Genomic DNA, 14902 nt, shown 5'->3' with positions numbered 1-14902 from the left:
TCTAGTGCATAGCAATATAGGCCTTTTCACTCTAGGGTATACTTCTTTCTAGATATTGACTTTCTGGCATAACTTTATATTTTTATATAATTTCAAAGCTCCAGCAAAGTTGCGAGAACAGCGCAGGGAACTTTTTCATACACCCTTCTTTACTGATTCACCAACTGTTGACAGTGTTCCCCGTTTGCTTTTTGGCCTTCTCTCTTTATTCCCTGTGCCTTTGAGAGAAAATTGGAGAAATTGTGGTCTTTTCCCCCTAAATACTTCAGTGGGTGTTTTCTAAGAGTAAGAATATTCTCTTGCGTAGCCATAGTGCAGTTATTAGAGAATGCATGAAGCTTTTTAAGAAAACAAATACATTCTCTAGACCTTTCTTGAAGAGTGCGTTACTGCAAACAAAACAAAACAGTCCCTGCTCCCTACCAACTCCACAAACACATGTACTAAGGACATGCTGTGTGTTCATCGTGATGTTGGCAATGGTGACCAATACGAGGAAAATTTAAGAGATAGTCCCTGTTCGTATGAGGTTTCTCCAAAAATTAAGAATAGAACCACCCTATGATTCAGTAATCACACTACTGGGTATTTACCCAAAGAATGCAAAACACTAATTCAAAGGGATACATGCACCTTGATGTCTACGGCAGCATAATTTACAATAGCCAAATGTTCATTGAGAGATGAATGGATAGAGAAGATGTATATATACACCATGGAATATTATAAGAATGAAATATTGCCATTTGCAACAACATGGATGGATATGGAAAATATAATGCTAAGCAAATTAAGCGAGTCAGAGAAAAACAAATAGCATATGATTTTACTCATAGAATGAAACTAATGAAGAAACAAAGAAACAAACAAAAGAAACCAACCCAAAAAGAATCTTGTTTCTTTTTTAAAGTTTATTTATTTATTTTGAGAGGGAGGGGAGGGGCTGAGAGAGAAGGAGAGGGAGAAGAGAGAGGACCCCAAGCAGGCTCCACACTGTCAGCAAGGAATCCGATGCCGGTCTTGAACTCACGAACCATGAGATCATGACCTGAGACGAAGTCAAACGCTCACCCGACTGAGCCACCAAAACCAGATTTTTGACTGGAGAGAACAAGCAGATGGTTAGCAGGTTAGAGGGGGGTGGGTGGGGGATGGATAAAATAGGTGAAGGGGATTAAGGGTACATCTTGATTAGCGCTGAGCAATATATAGATTGTTGAATCACTCTGTTGTATACCTGAAACTAGTAGAGCACTGTGTGTTAACTACACTGGAATTAAGAACAAAAAAAGAATAATTCCTGTCCTAGTTGGGGAAGTAAGGCAGGTGAAAAGTTAAAAATCAAGGCAGGTTTAAAAAGAGCGTATTAGGGGCGCCTGGGTGGCTCAGTCGGTTAAGCGTCTGACTTCAGCTCAGGTCATGATCTCATAGTCCGTGAGTTCGAGCCCCGTGTCGGGCTGTGTGCTGACAGCTCAGGGCCTGGAGCCTGTTTCAGATTCTGTGTCTCCCTCTATCTCTGCCCCTCCCCTGTTCATGCTCCATCTCCCTCTGTCTCAAAAAAAAAAAAAAAAAAAAAAAATTTAAAGAGTCCATTAATTGTGCTGAATCCAGTGTCTTTGGGAAAAATAATTTAAAATACCCTTGAAATAGCCATCAGAAAAACTGCAAATTAAATATTAAAATAATTGCTTAAACTTTATTTTTAGGCTGTGTAAATTCCTTAGTTAATTAAAAGATTGTAGAAAGACTTGGAGGTAATTGACAGCAAAGCTTTGATTGCATTGAAGGTTTTAGGACTTCCATCAAATCAGAGTAGAGAGCAAAAAAAAAAAAAAAATCATTCTTCATTTTAGTGGACAAGGACTTCCGTTCCAAAAGCAAAGAGAATTTGTAGTAAAACTCGCTTGTGATATTGAGGTATTAAGGGATTAGTGGAAAGCTTGACTATGTCCTGGTTAGTTTTTTAACTCCCCCTTCCCCAGCACAGTGCCAGGCACATGCTGGGTGCCTAATGCATGTGTTCTGATGGAAAGCAAAAGATTATCTTAGGGGCTGGCGACATGGTACAGGAATACCTATTCTGGTGGGGGGAGGTTTGGGATCATTCATATTTATCTTGATCTCCAGAAGATGCTGCCATGGGACTAAAATCCAGGGGGACTGTATATACCCCGTGATCATTTTTTCAACACGTGTCCCTTGTTTAATGAGAAAGTGAGACACAAGTGCATGGAACAGGGTGTGTATGCACCCCCCTCCCCCCCATGCCTCACGTGCCAAATGCCCCCGCCCACCTGTGGGGCTGGGACGGGCTGTCAGAATGTATTATTTGAAGCCGAGAATGTCCCAAAAGAGGAAGGGGTCACGGTTCAGGTTCAAACCCAAGGTAACTGGATGAAGAGTTACAAGACGTGGACTAGGTCCACCTTGAAATGGCAGTTAGGTTCTATAAAGTCTGGAGTCGAGGGATAGGAGAGCTGAGTATGGAAGGCAGGACTTGGCAGTAGGCTTTCATGTACTCACATTGGCTGGGTTTGATCCAGTTTGGGTACAGAATGGAGTAGACGCATGGTAGAACTCGATGAACGTCCCTTGAAATGGACAAAAGCTCCCAAACAAGTACCTTATTCTGTAGGACATTAAAGACCGCCAAAGAACCTCTGAACCGAAGACACTGTTGCAGCCATCTGCAGGGATTTTTCTGTATACCCCGCCTCTTTCCCCTAGATGTGTACCCCAGAGCTTGTTGTAGACTGAGTAAAACAACTCTTTCATCTGGAATTTATTTTTATTTATTAAAAAAAAAACCTTTTTTTAACATTTATTTATTGTTGAGAGACAGAGAGAGACAGAGCACGAGTGGGGAAGGGGCAGAGAGAGAGGGAGACCCAGAATCCGAAGCTGGCTCCAGGCTCTGAGCCATCAGCACAGAGCCCCATGCGGGGCTCGAGCCCACGAACCGTGAGATCATAACCTGAGCCAAAGTTGGACGCTTAACCAACTGGGCTACCCAGGCGCCCCTATTTATTTATTTTTTTAATGTTTATTTGTTTATTTTGAGAGAGAGAGAGAGGAGGAACACAAGCCAGGGAGGGTCAGAGAGAGAGAGGGGGAGAGAAAGAATTCCAAGCAGGCTTCACATTGCCAGTGCAGAGCCCGAGATGGGGCTCTATCTCTTGAACCATGAGCTCACGACCTGAGCCGAAATCAAGAGTCAGACAGTTAATCGACTGAGCCACCCAGGCGCCCCTTCATCCTGAATTTATAAACTCAGGAGCCTTGGTATCACAGACTTGAAATATGAAGATGACACCTGTTGTTGGCATTGTGGGAGCCAACAACTGTCCCCTCAGTTTTTCTTCCTATTATGTGTGGTCCTTTACCCAAAGTGAGTCTCATCCCCTCTCTTCCTTGAGCTCTTCTCTTTGTCTGGTCCTTCATCCATCCTCAGTCACTCACTCGCCTGATTACATTTCATCCTCATCATCACCGATAACTGCCCTGTCTTCATAATCTCAGTCTCATGCCCCGCCCCCTCTGACCAATACCACCGTTCTTCTGTTTCACTCTTTTTGGCAGCCCAACATCAAGAATCTCATCCCCTCGAACCTCATTCCCTCTTCACCTGTCTTATATTCCGTGCTCAGTTGTCATATTCCTTGCAAATATCTTTGATTCCCTTTCCACTGTTACTTTATCATAACCACTTGGGCAGATCACAGTTGATTAAATTCAACTCTTTGCTCTGCACCTGTCCGTAAGCCTGGAGAAGCGTAGCTGGAGGAAGACGTGTAGTCACCCTGGCTAGCCTCATTTAAAAAGCGTGACCTTGAATCTAAAGTGGACTTTTTGAGGCCGAGAAGGACTCGCATTGTTCACTGCGGGTCATTTCACAATCTGCGACAGTCTCCTCCCACGCACTGCCTCCCACGCAGCCTAATCTTTCATTGAATTTTATCGCAGTAAAACATGTACATAGTTTAAGAAGTCAACAAATAATATTAGATACATAATGAAAAAATGGTATTTTTGGGGCCACATCTCCCACACTCTGGAGGTAATACTTTCAACTCTTTCCCCTGTTTCTTTTATTTCCCTCGCCAATATAGTATTATATTAGTATTTCTAATTTGTTCAATGACTTACCGCTTTTACACACACACACACACACACACACACACACACACACACGTGTGCATGGATGCACACATATGTACACACGTTTCCTTTCCCATTCTTCTCCCAGTTTTCCAACATGGACTTCTCAAAACTTTTGGGTAAGTTATTCCTCAGTGTTTACTTTGTTCTTACTGTATAACTAATATTTGCAGCTGAGCGCCATAGAATGCAAGGACACCACTCTTCTTTTTTAAATGTTTATTTATTTTGAGAGGGAGAGAGATAGAGAGTGAGCAGGGGAGGAACAGAGAAAGAGGGAGAGAGAGAATCCCAAGCAGGCTCTACACTGTCAGTGCAGAGCTCCACGTGGGGGCTCGAACCCATGAACCGTGAGATCATGACCTGAGCTGAAACCAGGAGTTGGACACTTAACCAGCTGAGCCACCCACATGCCCCCACCATTATTCTTTTTTTGAAAAATAACTTTTAGTTTTTTCCCCCTGGAATTAATTATTGCCACTTTTTAATTTGCTAACTTTTATTGGCTGCGATCATTAAATCTCTCAAACTTTTCTCTGCAATAAATCAGCAAATCTCCTCTGAATATGTCAGATGTTCTTCTTGAGGACCTACTTCCAGGAACCTTCACCTGTTTGGGTTTGGCTGGTTTCCTTGTAGCCTCCTGCAGAGTCACCATCCTGGGGTTTCTCTGTAACATCATTCTGTGGGTTCCTTCTCCTGTCTCCTGTGTTGGAGCCCTGTTACTTGCATCCCTTATTTTCTTTCTTGCTTAAGTCTTTACTGTGGAAGAGTGGGTCAGCCAGTAGCTGGAAAGGCAGCTTTGGGGGTACATTGAAGGTCTAAAATTTCTTTATTTTGCCTGCGTACCTGACTGATAGTTTTGGCTGGGCACATAATTCAAGATTAACACAGACTTTCTTTCGTATTTAATTTAATTTAATTTCGTATTTAATTTAATTTTTTGTATTTAATTTAATTTTCCTTTTTTAAATTTGGAGAGAGAGAGAGCACAGGCGGGGGAAAGGGGCAGGGGGAGAGAGGTAGAGAATGCTCAGTGTGGAGCTCGATGCAGTGTTGGATCCCACAACCTGAGCTGAAAGCAAGAGTCAGATGCTCAACTGACTGAGTCACCCAGGCGCCCCAGTTTTCTTTCACATTTTGATGGTATTGCTGCATTGTTTTTTAGCTACGAGTATTACTAGCAAGAACTTTAATGACGATGCATCTTTTGTAAATGAACGCATATTTATCCTCCACATAATTTTAGGTGCTAATCTTGTTCCTGGTATTCAGAAATGTCTGAGGTGCCTTTGTATGGAGTTTTCCCCCATTCATTGTGCTGGTTCTTTTTTTTTTTTTTTTTAATTTTTTTTCAACGTTTATTTATTTATTTTTGGGACAGAGAGAGACAGAGCATGAACGGGGGAGGGGCAGAGAGAGAGGGAGACACAGCATCGGAAACAGGCTCCAGGCTCCGAGCCATCAGCCCAGAGCCTGACGCAGGGCTCGAACTCACGGACCGCAAGATCGTGACCTGGCTGAAGTCGGACGCTTAACCGACTGCGCCACCCAGGCACCCCATCATTGTGCTGGTTCTTAAACGATCTTTTCAGTCTGAAAACTCACATTTTTCAATTCTGGAAATTCGTTATTCTCATATTGTTATTATTACTGTATAATTGTTACTCTCTTTCCTATTGTCTTTTTCCAGAACTCCTATTGTTGGCCACCGTGTATCTTGGGTTAACCTTCTGATGTCCTTACTTACCTCACCAATTTTCTCTGTTTCTATTTGTTCCACTTTCTGTTCTACTTTCTTGATGTTTTCGCTGAATTTAAAATTCTTGCTACTATGCTTTTGCTTTTCAAGAGCTCTTTCTTACATTCTGAATGTTTCCCCTCTTTATGTACCATTTTCTTATCGCGTGGACCCAGTATTTCTTATTTTTTTTGCATGACACCAATCAGAAAATACAGCTCTTAGTCTTGGGCGCGGGACATGCAAACAAATAAACACAAAATTTCGAAAGAAAACATGAATGCCTCTGTTTCTTGGATTTGGTACTCAGTGCTGGGCATAAGATGTAACTTCAACATTTATTCTCATGACCCCAGGAAAGTGTATCTTCATGTCTCCTGCTCAAAGTCTCAAAGCTAAAGGGCATTGTCCTTACTTAAAAAAAAAAAAAAATTAACATTTATTTATTGTTGAGAGACAGAGAGGGACAGAGCGTGAGCAGGGGAGGGGCAGAGAGAGAGAGGGAGACACAGAATCCGAAGCAGGCTCCAGGCTCTGAGCTGTCAGCACAGAGCCCAACGCGGGGCTCGAACTCACGAGCTGTGAGATGGTGACCTGAGCGGAAGTCGGATGCTGAACTGACTGGGCCACCCAGGCGCCCCGAAGAGCAATGTCTTTAATGCTGCAGAAGTCTGTGGGCAGTGTCACTGGGATTTAGAGAAAGACACTGCTTAGGTTAGCAGGAGGATGTGAGCGACAGGAGCACTTACGTAAATGTAAAGACCCCAAATTAATTAATTTGTCAAATCCTTTTCTCAGGTAGTTTGAATGCAGTAGATGCTTGCATAATAAAGTATCACTTTCCAATCGTACTTAGTATCCATTTCTTGCTCCTCTTCAGGTTTAAATTGTGGTTTCAGAGTTATTCACGGATTAGCGTAATATTTGCAACATTTGCTCATAGCAGCTGAGGAACATCTTGCAATTTTAAACAAAAATACTCTTAAATTTGTGTATGTGTGGGTCTAGACGTAACATTGTGAGACGTGATACCAATTATTCATTGGCAACTAGATGGACATTGAATTGGGAATAGGTTTATTTTTGTAAAATATGTCATAGTAAGATTTAATGATGTTAAAAAAACTAAATAAAATCCAGCTTCACTGAAATAATTTTGATTTAAACCTTGATATTTTTATTATAATTGGATATTTTGTCTCTTGATTTTAATAGATCATTTTGGATGCTTTAGAAGAAAGGACTTTTGGAAACATATAGACGTCTAAAAGTTTCTTGACATTTTCTTTATACTTTTATTGAACATATATTAGAATTTCGTAAACTTTAAAACAATTATAGCTTGTTTTAAAATATCATGACCGTCCATGGAATCCACAACATGTAAAAATCTCTATAACAATGGTGGTTTTACTGAAGTGAAGGCCAAGGAAGGTAAAGTTTGTGGAATAAATAAATAATAATCACGAATCAGGTATGACTTTGTTACTGATCATAGCTAGCCCAGCATCAGAACATTACAGGCAAGAGCAGTTGTAATGATATTCAGCCATTGTTGATATTTTTGACTTTGTCATTGAAAACTCTACCTTTATGCATACTTTTCCATTTTTTTTTTTTTTTGTGATGGTATACTCATCAAGATAAGACAGGAGAGAACATAACTGATTTAAAAGTTGGCTAGCTTGATTTAGAATTTTCAAATATTTCAACATATGTTACATGGGCTTCATTTGTACGTCTGCCACAGGCCCGTTCATTTGAGGGGACTCGGGGTCCTCGTGGTTCTGTTAGGTTTAGGCCTAAAATTGAAGCGTGCTGTGATTGGTCCCTGGGCTCTTGTTTTCCCATTTCCTTCCACATCCGCCCCTCCTCGGAATTGGCGGAGGCGGAGACTATGGGAGTGTAACGTGTAATTTCTGTTCTCACAACGTATTATTGAGGTAGGAATAACACAGGGCATTCTCTATATAATCAATTGCTTACAGTGAGATGAAATGTCCCAGTATCTTTGGGACGAGATCAGTGAAAATTACTGGGGGCTCGAGGTGATGTGGAATGAATCTTTTTCATTCACAGTGCCTAGCAGGGTAGTGTGCAAATTAGTGAGTGATTTTGGGAAAGCTGAAAAAGTTGCAAGGCCTGGAGGATGCGTGGAACTTGCATATACTGAGCTTGGGAAGCGTCTAGCTGGGATTGCAGTTGTGAGCGAGGTGCAAAGGTATGTGTGTGTGTATTTGTGTACATTTGCATGTGTGAGAGAGGTGTGGTAGGGTGGGAGAGAGGGAGAGAGAGGGAGAGAGATTTTAGCTTGGATGAACTGGAGACTGGAGGGTGGGCTGGAGAGAAGTGGTGGGGTAAAAGAGGGCCCTAGCTGATGCAAGATGCTGGGGAAAAAACATTGTTCTCAGGTTACATTGTGAGCATGTGGAACAGGGAGGATCGTGGTGCCATTGGCAAAAGGTAACTTATGGGGAGCTGTGAATTATTGTAATTACTTCCAATCAAGCCAAACAAAAGGGCGTGATTGAGACAGTGCCCATTTATATGACATTTGAGTTTTTATATCTGGAGAGCTCCAGAAAAAGCAGGAAGCAAAGTGCATTACCAATTTCACAACCGGGCTCTTCTTCTAAAGACATTTTTAAGAGCCAACTTTTTGAGTGTCTTTGCTTAACTATAAAGAAAGCAAAGAGAAGCAGGAAGGGTGAGGGCCAGGAAAATTTGAGATGATTTTCCCCTTGTTATGTAATGAAGCTTGAAAAAAAAGTAGATAAGAGCATCAGTCAATCAGTTTCTTTTGATTTGGGGCCAAGTTGAAACGTCCTCTGTTCTGTTTGCTCATTTTAAAGAGCTTAATGTTCATAAACGAATCCATTCGTTCTTTGATGCTCATAGGAAAATGCAACACCTGTCAGAGAAAATCTTGTGATTGGTTCTTACTAAAATGAATACAAAAGGAACTGGGGCCCAGTAATCTCAAGCACTGCTTCCCAGCCCCAAGAAGCGTCTTGGGGAAAGTTTAGGAGGAAGAGCTGGTCCAAAGCTCTCCTCTCTGATAAAATGCAACAAACATGCAACCCATAGTTGGTAATGAAAATCACAATCTTGTAAATGCAAATCACTGGAGTAAAAGCAAGGAGTTTCAGTGCTGGCCCTACTATTAATTGGCTATATGACTTGGGAAAACTCATCTTTCTGAGATCCTATTATCTTATCTAAGAACAGAAGAAATTGGAATAGATTATCTCAAAGGTACACTTTAAGAGAGGAAGGTCAGAGGGAAGTAGGAAGGGGTCGTCCAGAGAAAGAGTCTGGGTGGTGCTGAATGTGTTTTGCTCCTAAGCCTTTACAGCTGACAAAGCAAGAAAATATATGTGTGTGTACGAACTCATATCTATACATGTTTTTGTATTTAACCCTTTGTGTCTATGTTAAGCTAAGTTCATACTAACATCTCCATTTCTTTTTTTAAAAAATGTTTATTTATTTTAAGAGAGAGAGAGAGAGCGTGATCGGGGGGGGGAGGGGAGGGAGGGAGAGAAAGAGAGAGAGAGAGAGAGAGGAAGAGAATCTCAAGCAGGCTCCAGACTGTCAGCACAGAGCCTGATGTGGGGCTTGAGCTCACGAACCGGGAGATCATGACCTGAGCCGAGATCAAGAGTTGGACGCTTAACTGACTGAGCCGCCCAGACCCACCTGACATTTGCACTTCTAATCTCTTTCCAGATGGATCATTCTAGCTGCCTCCCTTTGATTATCTGTAGCTTCCCACTCCAGCAATGGGAACCTGGCTTCCCTCACCTGCCATCTATTTATTTAATGGTTCTATTCTAGTATATATTTATAGCGGTATCAAGATAGTTAATTTATCTCCCACGGGAGACAACTTTATCAACTAAGGACAGTGCATAGGTGCAGTTTCTTTTGCCTTTGACTTTGCACACTTCATTCACTTCCAAAGTCTGTTAATATCAGCATCTTTTCCCCAACCCCCTCTGATGAGGCTGTTTCAGACATTTGTAATATAGAGTGTCTTTGTCATACTGTGCATTCAATTCGACTCTCTCCCAAACTCCGAAACGATCTTTTTTTTTTTTTTAAAGTTTGCGTGTGTCACTGTTCTGTGTTCTGTTCTATTGGTTTTGACAAAAGCAGTGTTATGTCTTCACCATTCGATATCATACAGAATAATTTCACCACCCTAAAAAAATCCTGTGCTTCCCCTATTCTTTTGGTCCTCTCCTTCTCAGAATCCTGAAAAACACTGATATTTTTACCTTTTCAAGAATGTCATAGACCAGCTTCTTTCACTTAGCATTTGAGATTCCTCCATGGTTTTTTTTTTTGTTTTTTTTTTTTTTTTTTTTTTTTTTGTAGCTCGATAGCTCATTTTTTAAAGTCACTGAATATTCCATTATGTGGATGTACAAGAGTGTGTTCACTCGTCTGCAGTGGGAGATCTTAGTTGTTTCCAGTTTTTGGTGATTGTGAACAAAGCTGCTCTAAATGTTCACGTGCAGGTTTTGTGTGGATGTAAGTTTTTGGATCAGCTGGGTAAGTACTTAGGAGCATGCGGCTGTAACCTATGGCAAGAAACTACCAAACTGTCTTCCAAGGTGGCTGCCTCATTTTGCATTCCCATCAACAATAAATGAGATGAACATTACTTTTTAATTGATTGAAGAGATTTAAAAGTGAACATTTCTGACCGTTCTTGGAAGCTAAGAGTTTCTTCTTACAAGGGGGGAAGCAACTTCAACGGAGTGTTTATGATGTTTCGGACACCATGGTAATGTCAAAATACAAAGATGGTGTGGAGTTCAAACACTAGAGTGTCTATGGAGACCAAGAAGGTAATAAATGAAGACAAGAGCAGATAGATGGGGGGAAAAGTGATTTGGTCTGTAGCAAACCAAAGTATAAGGCTGGCTGCTCTCTGTAGCTACATGTTGCCATGCAGGAACTCAGGTCCAGTGTTTCTGAATCCTCTAATTTTTACAGAGAAGTTGGAGTTCTAGATTTTTATGTAAACTCTTCCATGTGCATGGAATGGCATATATTATTGGTATATAATTTGCTAAGTTTTTAAAAAGCAGTTTTTATTTATTCATTTATTTAAGTAATCGCTACACCCAGCATGAGACTCGAACTCATGACCCTGAGATCAAGAATTGCATGCTCCGAGGACTGAGCCAGCCAGGTGCCCCAGTTTGATAAGTTTTGACCTGTGTTTGCATCAGTAAAACCATCATCACATTGTATCAATATAGTGACAATACCCATCACTCTAAACAATTTTCTTTTTTAAAATTTTAAACGTTTATTTTTGAGGCAGAGAGAGACAGTGCTGGTGGGGGAGGAGCAAAGAGAGAGGGGAACACAGAATCCGAAGCAGGCTCTAGGCTCTGAGTTGTCAGCACAGAGCCCCATGTGGGGCTCGAACTCACAAACTGTGAGATCATGACCTGAGCCTAAGCTGGATGCTTAACCGACTGAGCCATCCAGGTGCCCCTTCTTATTCCTTTTAGTAAGTCCTGCTTCCTGCCCCTCCCTGTCTTACCTCTCCAGGCAACCATTGATATCCTGTCACTATACATTAGTTTGCACTTTCTAGAGTTTTATATAAATGGGATCATACATTATGTACTCCGTTTTTTTTTTTTTTTTGGTCTGCCTTCTTTCACTCAGCATAATTACTTTTGAGAATTTCCATGTTGTGAGATCTTTAGTTTACTCATTTTTATAGCTGCATAGTATTCTATTGCATATACCATACTTTGTTCTTTTTAAGGATTTCTGTCTCTCTGCTTACATTGTCTGTCCTTGTGTAATGTCTACTTTATCCACTAGAACCCAGGCATATTAATTCGTAGTTGGTTTAAATTCCCACTCTGATAATTGCAACAACCCTCTCATGTCTGATGCCTGTTCTGTCTCTTCAGATTGTCTTTTTTGTCTTTTGTATGGCTTGTAAATTTCCCTTGCTAGTTGGGCATGATATATACCAGGACAAAGAACTCTAGAAAAGCTTTTGTTAACATGGTGGTGAGGTATGGAGGAGGGGAAGCATTCTATGATCAGGTCTGTCTTCCAGTGAGCCTGCCTCTGGTCTCTGAACTTCACAAGTGTTTCTTAGTTTTTCTCTCCCCACTTAGGTAAGGAGGGGATGGCTATAGCTGGCTAGAGTTGGCTATTTCTCTTCCTCTAGGTCAGTTAGGCTCTGATAATGCTCGAACAGTTTAGGCTGCAGTTAATAATTTCTCCTGAGGGCAGGGCTTGTTAGGAAGTATACACGGGCATGTTTAAAAATGGTTCTTTTCCCCTCCCCACTGCTGGAAACCTGAGGGGATTTTTTTTTCTGGGTATTTACTGTGAGAACCTTGTGGTGCTTAGTATGGTCAGTGTTTTGAATTGTAGCTAATCTCGTGGCTGTATAGTGATATCTTACGTAGTTTTAATTTGCATTTCCTTTATCATTAATGATATTGAGCATCTTTTCATGTGTTCATTTGCCCTTTATATATCTACTTTGGTGAAATGTCTATTCAAATCTTTTGTCCACTGTTTTATTGAATTATTTTCTTACTGAGTTTGGAGAGTTGTAAGAGTGTGTGTGTGTGTGTGTGTGTATACATATATATACCATATATATGTGTGTGTGTGTGTATACATATATATACCATATATATGTATATATATACACATATATGTGGTATATACATATATACCATGTGTATACATATATATATATGGTATATACATATATACCATGTGAGTATATATACACACACATGGTATATACATATACCATATATATATATATATAGTAATAAGGTGATATACATTACATATTCTTATGTTCTTTTATGGATGTATTATTTTATTTTGAGAGTGAGTATGAGTGGGGGAGGGGCAGAGGGCGAGGAGAGAAAGAATCTTAAGCAGGCTCCACGCCCAGCATGGAACCTGCCTGAGGGGCTCCCTCTCACACCTGTGAGATCATGACATGAGCCAAAATCAAGAGTCAGACCCTTAACTGACTGAGCCACCCAGGAACCCCCTATTATCTATTTTTGATGCAAGCTTTTTTGTCCATATACGCTTTGCAAATATTTCCTCACTGTGGTGGTTCTTTTCATTTTCTTAACAGGGTCTTTTGAAAAGCAGGTTGATTAATGCCCACGCCTTAATTTATAAAGCCAGAGTGACAACACGGAGAAGTCAATGCCATTGAAATAGAAGTTTAATATTACTCCCAGGCCCCCCGGAGACGAGAGGCACAGCACATGTGCAGGGTCCCATGGGGAAGCACTGGTGTTGGTGGGAGGCAGTAAGAAACAAGGGGGAGGCATAGGCCACAGCCTTTATTGGGGTTTCCATGGGAAAGCCGAGGCAGGGTAAACAGCTTACAGTCGGCTGGTTTGAATAATTCTGGCAGGCTTTGGGGCATGGCAAATGTCCTTACTTACCTGGTATCTGACTGTAGGTTGATTCAGGGCAGGAAAAATACTGGCTTGGTATTAAATATGGGAGGCAGTTGGGTTTGGAATTGATGGGTTTGTATATGAAAGATAGGTTCATTGACAAGTTGTTTGCTATCTTAGAAATCCGCTACCCCTGGGAGGGGGGTGGTCTCTTCTCAGCCAATGAGACTCCTCAAAATGTCAAAACATCATAACATATGGAAAATATTATGGATATATGCATTTTAAAAAATTTAGATGGAGTTTTCAGTTTTTTTCTTTTACATGTAATTTATCAATTTTTCCTTTTTTGTGTAATCTTCTTGTTGTAGATAAAAAATCTTTTCCTAACCTAATGTGCCAAAGATATTCTCCTATGGTCTCTTCTGGAAGTGTTATAACTGTAGGTTTTATATTTTAAATCTGTGATTCGTCTTTTGTGTTGGTTTGAGATTATTTATTGAAGTTCTTTCTTCTTTTTTTTGCATATGGATATATAATTGCTTCAGCACAATTTGGTGAAAAGGCTATTCTTCCCTAACGGAACTGTTGTTTGTGGCTTTGTCAAAATTTAATTGTCTGAAGATAATTTCGGCCTATTTCTAGACTCTTGTATTATAGATCTATTTGTCTATCTTTACCTCAGTGTTATATTATCTTATTTGCCTTGTACTGTCTTGAAATTATTTAGTTATAGTCCTTCAACTTTATTCTTAATTTCCAAAACTGGTTCTTTGAAAGGATAAAATCGATGAACCTTTAGTCAGACTGATAAGGGAAAAATGGAAGAGGTACAAAATTACCATGAAAAATGGAAGAGGTACAAAATTATCATTTTTTAAAAATGTTTATTTATTTTTGAGAGACAGAGTGCGATCAGGGGAGGGGCAGAGAGAGTTAGTTCTACAGGTAATAAATTTGACACCTTGAAATGGACAGATTCCTTAAAAGACACGGACTACCAAAGCTTATTCAAGAAGAAATCATGAACTTGGCTAGCTCTGTCTAACAAAGAAATTTAATTTGTAATTAAAACCTGATTCTCAAAAAGAAAACCCCAGGCTATTGTTTTGACTCTTCTAGATCCTTTGCATTTCTGTAAGACTTTTTGAGTCATTCATCAATTTCAACAAAAATCCACTAAAATTTTGATTTGAGTTTCACTGATTCTACATATGAATTTGGGGGAGAAATCACATCCTAACAGTATTGAGTCTTCTGACCCATGGACAAAGTGTATCTCTCCATTTATTTAGGTCTTCATTATCTGTCATCAAAATTTTATAGTTTTTAGTGTACAGGTCTTACATATCTCATCAGATTTTCTCCAAGTATTTTAATAATTTTGATGCTATTCTTTTAACGATTTTATTTGTTTATATTTTTAAGTAAACTCTCCTCCCAATGTGGGGCTTGGAATTACAAACCCGTGATCAAGGGTCACATGCTCTACTGACGGAGCCAGTGAGGCATCCCCCAAAATTTTGATGCTATTGTAAATGGCATTTGATAGTTTGTAAATCTCTAAGTATTCCGT

The sequence above is a fragment of the Herpailurus yagouaroundi genome, unplaced genomic scaffold (assembly GCF_014898765.1).
Source record: "Herpailurus yagouaroundi ecotype Mexico unplaced genomic scaffold, PumYag 181, whole genome shotgun sequence".
Lineage (NCBI taxonomy): Eukaryota > Metazoa > Chordata > Mammalia > Carnivora > Felidae > Herpailurus > Herpailurus yagouaroundi.
The sequence above is the reverse complement of the archived record's forward strand: the minus strand, read 5'-3'. Positions refer to the sequence as shown.